Genomic DNA, 6,062 nt, shown 5'->3' on the forward strand with positions numbered 1-6,062 from the left:
GAGAGGATTCACCAGAGACAGAGTGGGGAGCAGAACAGGCAGATCGACGACGAAGTACACTGCTGAGGGGAGCAGCGGGCGGTCAGGAGAGGTCTGCCAGCCATGTGGTCACCTCCGGGGCAGGCGGGAATCGAACTCATGCAGAAGTGGCTTTAGATTCTCAGTCTGTGCTTTAACCTGCTGCGCCACCAGGGAGGGCCACTCAAAGAAATTTTAAACAAAAAGACAGGTAGGAAGAATATTTCCTTACACAGAAAGGAAAAAGGCTTAAAGTATAGGAGAAGTCAGAATAAAAATGTATGTTTCCTTTTTCTTAAAATGCTACTAATTTTCCTACAAGACCAAAGGTGCACATCCATACACACCGAGTGCTTGTGCGCACACACACACAGGCACTTTGTCACCCCAAACTTTTGGAAATTCTTTACAGGGTAATTTCCTGGTAACGCTCCTTTAAGACTTTCTAAACATCTGTGATAATTTTGGTGTGTGTGTGGGGTGGGGGTGTTCAGTTATTTACATTTAGGAGTTATGTATGGAAACTCACAAGTTTACACTCAGGCCTGGGAACTTGGGCTTACATATAACATGCTCTGAGTCATCTGAAGTTGTATCTGGTGGGAAACAAAATGAACTGCAATTCTATACTGATGTCAGAGGTAATTGAATGCGAAGCTTTCATAATCAGTAATAAAATGATCAAAAAGTCACACCTGCCCCTTTTATCCTGTCCCTTGCTAGGTAATGCTGGTGGTGTTGTCCTTCACAGACCAGTGCAATTTCAACCAGTACAATCCCAGTAATTCTAGAATGTCCAGAACGGTCCTAGGGCTTGGAGCCAGGACTCTTCCCAAGCCAGATCCTTACAGAGCTGTGTGTTCTATTAGTCGACTAGTGTTTTCTTTTTTATCTTTCATAGTTTTCTCTTTATAATTGATCTATTATACTTTAGGCATAACTGAATAATTTAGGGAGCTACAGGTAAAAGTCAATTCCTTTGTATTTTTTAACTCCTAGTTAAATCTTTGGCATCCTTAAAGAAATGTAGGCCTTTGAGATATTCAGGAAATATAAAACTAGTAGCTGGATGAAGAGTTACCTTTTAGTAAGTTCATTATATTAAAGTACTTTTTACTTAAATATATTGCATTACCTAGGCAATTTCAAAAGAAACATATTTGTGGAGGACAATCTAGAAAAGGCAAACAATTAGAAAGAACAAAAAGACACACATGCACATACACACAAATGTAATTCTACTGCTGATACCTGTAGAAGTGTTCCCGTATCTTGTGTTTATATATATATCTTCCCAACATTTTATTTAAAAAAATATGATATAGTGGTAAGCTGGTAAAACAACAGATTCTCAAAAAAGGTCAATAAATCCCTTATTTGTAATATTTGCCCTCGTGAGTGGTGTAAGTCCTCTTATCATGGGTGTCTTTAAGATACCAATGTAAGTCACTAAAGGAGAAATGGGAAGAAATGTCCGCCGTTGCTTCTTGTAGACATGAACTAGCTCCAGCATATCACAGACTCTACATACGGATGATAAGCTTTCACTCAACAGTATTTCATGCTCACTTTTTCTTGTCAACAGATTTTCTTGTGAAAAATCATTCTAGCTTTGTATAGTTTTTCATTTTATGCAAAAATTGCAATGTATTTAACCAAAGTACTTTTAGCCAATCAGAGCTGCATTTGCTTTTATTCATGACATAATGATCAGTATCTTGTAATATAATCATTGTACACATTTTTATCCTCAAAAAGCTTGCCGTAGAAAGCATTTACCAACTAAAATGAATGCTTGGACAGAAATAATTCAGGACTTGGATTTCTGGTTTTAAATTAAGTGAAGTTTTAAAAACAAAACCCTAAATAATCTATAGGAAACTGGTAAACATATGTGAGAAAGGCAGGTTGAGTGGGGATTCTGCTAGACAAAACACTTGTACTTCACCCTACAGGTAATATAGACCTCATGTTGCCAGAGCCCACTAGTTTTTGAAGGAAGCTTCCTGAACAGGTCTGTTCTGTGCACCATAGTCATCTACCCTAAGAGTCGTCAGTGGTGGTTTGCCCAAAAGTGGACCTGAAGTTATTGGCCTCTCTCTGTATGTCATTCCTGAAAGAAACAGATTTATCTCTATCTCCCCTATTTATTTATTAACAATTCAATATTTATTGACTTTAAGACCCAAATAATGTTTGTAACATGATGGTTTTAACATCTTAGTAGTAGAATAGACAAATAACAATGGTTGACACTCAGTTGGACATTTAGCAATGATGTACATTTTTTTCCTTATTAATAATATTGCTGGTAGGTAGAGCCACCCACTGCCCATCCTCCTTTATGACTATGGCAAATCTTTGGGTGTCAAATATATAATGTTTCCTGTTGTGCCTAAGGAATGCCAAGTTTCTGGATAGGACCTTAAAAAGCTTATAGATATAAGGCTTCAACTGGGATTTTATATCCCACATCCCCTAGACAGAAAAAAAGAATATTTTCTTGCTAGTAAGGGGACAGTGAGTTTGCATGCTTCTATGAGCCTTATTTGTGGTCTAGTATGATGCCAGTTGGTTTTGCATAGTTTATTTGAGTCAGTGCCAACACGTTTAATGCATTTTTCCCCCTGTGTAACAAGCTTTGCTTTGAAACTTCTGTTATCAACTATCTTCATAGTAAATAGTAAATTGCAGCAGGCAATCCTCAAGGCAGATCATTTCAATTTGGGGCAAAAAGCTAAGTGTCAATGTTGTGAGCTAGATACTTCCAAGTGTTTTCTCATGTTCTAAAAACAAAATGTTTTATAATAGGTTCAAATTTGAGAAGACTCAAGTGAGACCCTTGGTTCAGTAGTTGTTCACTAATGAAGTCAGGGGACTTGAGTTCTTTTTGACTATTACCAAATAATAACAAATGCTTGATTAATGCAGTTTCTTGCTCTATATAATTGAAGACTTAAAACTATGGGAATTCATTACAGAGAGTTTCATGAGGACCAGATGAGTTAATGCATGTGAAAGCACTTTACAACTTCAATTCCTTTATAAATGCAAAGGCGTTTTGTTATTGAGTGTCAGAAAGAGAAAGGCAGGGACAAAGACTTGAAGAAGGAAAATTAAGTGAGAAGAACCTGTTAGTTTTCCATTACTCACAGTTTGTTCTAAATTCACATAAGAGTCAGATTTGGTGTATGATTAGACATGAGAAACCAGTGGCAGAATGAGAGCATGAGTGAAGAAGACTAGGCAGATGTAAGTTATTAGCACTGAAAAATTAACCTGATACCACATTTACATTGTTTATAATCTTAAAGGATTTATACATTCCCTCATGAATATCAATAGAGTCTCTAAAAGCCCATGTATCTCAAGTTACTTAAAATCCCCATGTTTGTGTTATGTATTTTTTTAAAGATTTATTTTCTTATGCATATGAGAACAGAGGTGTAGGCCAGAGCTGGGGTTGTGGGAGGGGGCCATGAGTAGAGTCACCAGAGACAGAGTGAGGAGCAGAACAGGCAGATCTACTGAAATATGCTGCTGAAAGGAGCAGTGGGCAAGACAGGAGAGGTCTACAGTGCCATATGGGTTAGCTTCCTGGCTGTGGATCGAACTCATGCCACAGTCTCTGTTGATAGCTTGATAGCACTGTTTCTTTAACCTCTACACCACCAGGGAGGCCCCATGTGTTATATTTTAAAAGTTCTTCTGGATAGGCTAAAGCAGTGGTACTCAGTCTTTGTTGTGATTTTCAGTAGACCTAGTTAAAATTGCCTATATCTGAGATCTAGCTATGGATATAATGGAAGAAAGTTCTGAGTAACGTTCATAAAGCTTCATCATAAAAACAAGCAAACAAATAAATAAAAAACCATTGGGAGTACAGTGTCAGTGTGTGTTTAGGAAAGGGTGAATTATGGAATTTCATATTCAGAGAATGGTGTAATATTAAGTGTAAGAAGAAACTAGAGTGTAAAAAACTATTGTCTTAATAGTTCCCAAATTTTTGTTCCTTCCTGCATCCATGCTCTTGAGCAATCTCCTTGATACCAACTCTGGGTTTTGTCACATGACTTGCATTGTGACAGAACGGTGGCAAAGAAATGAAGTGAAGAAGGTGTGAGCATTTGGAGCACACCCCTCTCACAACCTCTAGGAACCGTGCAATCATCAGTCATCACTACATGAACAAACTGGGGCAACCTTGATGGTGACACAGGGCCACTCATGTCCCTACAATCCATCTGATAGCTAACATCAATTCCAAAACGTGATGTGAAGACCAGCTAACTCTAAGGTGGCTAATGACACAGTGAAATTTTAAAGGCTTGAGTTCACTCTACATGTGTTAGATTTGAACATATGGTATGAAGTCCAACATTTAATGATGAACTCTTTATCAAATAAAGAAAGGGAGTAATGAACAGTATTTGGAGAGCACCTGTTCAGAGAGTATAATTTAGTTTAGGGAGTAATAAGTTAATACTAACGAATACAAGGTAGAACCTTAAGCAGTGACCTCATTTAATTTTCTCAGGAGAAAGGTAAACAGCAAATTGGAGAGCTAGAAAGGCAATCAGGAGAACTAGAACCAGAATGTAACAGAAAAAATATTCTAATGTGTTTGGGTTTAAATAGTCTAAATTGATGGGTGCAGAAAAATATTACAAAACTGATTTAAGGACTGACAGGAGATTTAGAAACTGTCAACTACCTTGGAAAAAAATGGGATAAAACTAAGAAGAAGATGAGATATTTCTAAATATTTTTAAGAGGTCAAGAATAAATCTCTTTTACCAATAATTTGATGCCTCATTAAATGAAATATTAATAGCCAAAGGGGTGGATTCAAGTTGAAGATATAATTGTTCCTGATTTTGCTATCTTTGTCTATGATAAATTATTTTTGATATCATTTCCAGAAAATCTTTAGGGAAAAATTTCATATTTATATTATCACTTATTGAAAGTATATTTATTTTACTTTCACTAAAATATCAGAAAAGCTTTGTTATTTGGTTATTCAATAAAAAATTTTATGGCAAAATCTAAGAGGACAAAAAAAGTGATAGAAAAAGCAACCAAATTGTTCTATGTAATGGACACCAGTATGATGTTGAAAAATAGAAGGGAATGAATGAATTATAGTTGGCTTGGCAGTTTGGAAAAACTGAAAACAAATCACTTCTAGAACAAGACATTGAAAAGCATGAATGTTTGCAAAGCTGAATACTGAATATAATTAGAAATTGAAGCTACTAGGGACTTCCACAAATACAAATTATAGAAAGTAGATGATTTGTGAAGGCTATAAAACAGTGACAATGCCAAATCTCTTCTACCCACTTCAGGAAGGTGAGCACTTCTCTTCAGTTATTCTTAAAGAGTATTTGTGAGACTAACCACAACTGAAATAATTTTTTGAAAAAGGCTTATCAAAGAAGTGTCATTGGTAGTTTATATATTGAATGTAGAGAGCACTCACCCTCTTACTATACCTGGCTGGAAGGCCCCAGTCAACTATGGGCATACTCCAGCCCTTCAACCACTTGTCCAAACTCAGAGACTGTACACTCTGCAATCAACAGTAAATACTGGCAGGTACTGATGAGTGTGGAGATCCAAGCAAAATGAGAATCTGGGAATTCAAAATATGGTTATAATTTTGAAAATTGAAATTAAATGAAAACTCAGAGGAAGGAAAGAGGACAGAGGAAGAAAAGAAGGAAAAGAGAAACAGTTTTAATATATGAATAATTGAAACATCAAAGGAAGAGAATGATGGAAACAACCAAAAGGAAATCATCAATGAAAGTTATGGCCCTCCCTGGTGGTGCAGCGGGTTAAAGCACGGCACTAAGAAGCTAAGCCACTTCAGTATGAGTTCAGTCCCTGCCCCGAGGTGATCTGACAAGCCAGCTGCTCCCCTCAGCAGTGTACTTCAGCGATCTGCCTATTCTGCTCCCCACTCTCTCTCTGCTGAATCCTCTCACCGTCCCTATGCCTCTAGCCTGTACCCCAGTTCTGTATGCATAAATAAATAA

The sequence above is a fragment of the Condylura cristata genome, unplaced genomic scaffold, assembly GCF_000260355.1.
Source record: "Condylura cristata isolate star-nosed mole 26May11 unplaced genomic scaffold, ConCri1.0 scaffold00002, whole genome shotgun sequence".
Taxonomy (NCBI): domain Eukaryota; kingdom Metazoa; phylum Chordata; class Mammalia; order Eulipotyphla; family Talpidae; genus Condylura; species Condylura cristata.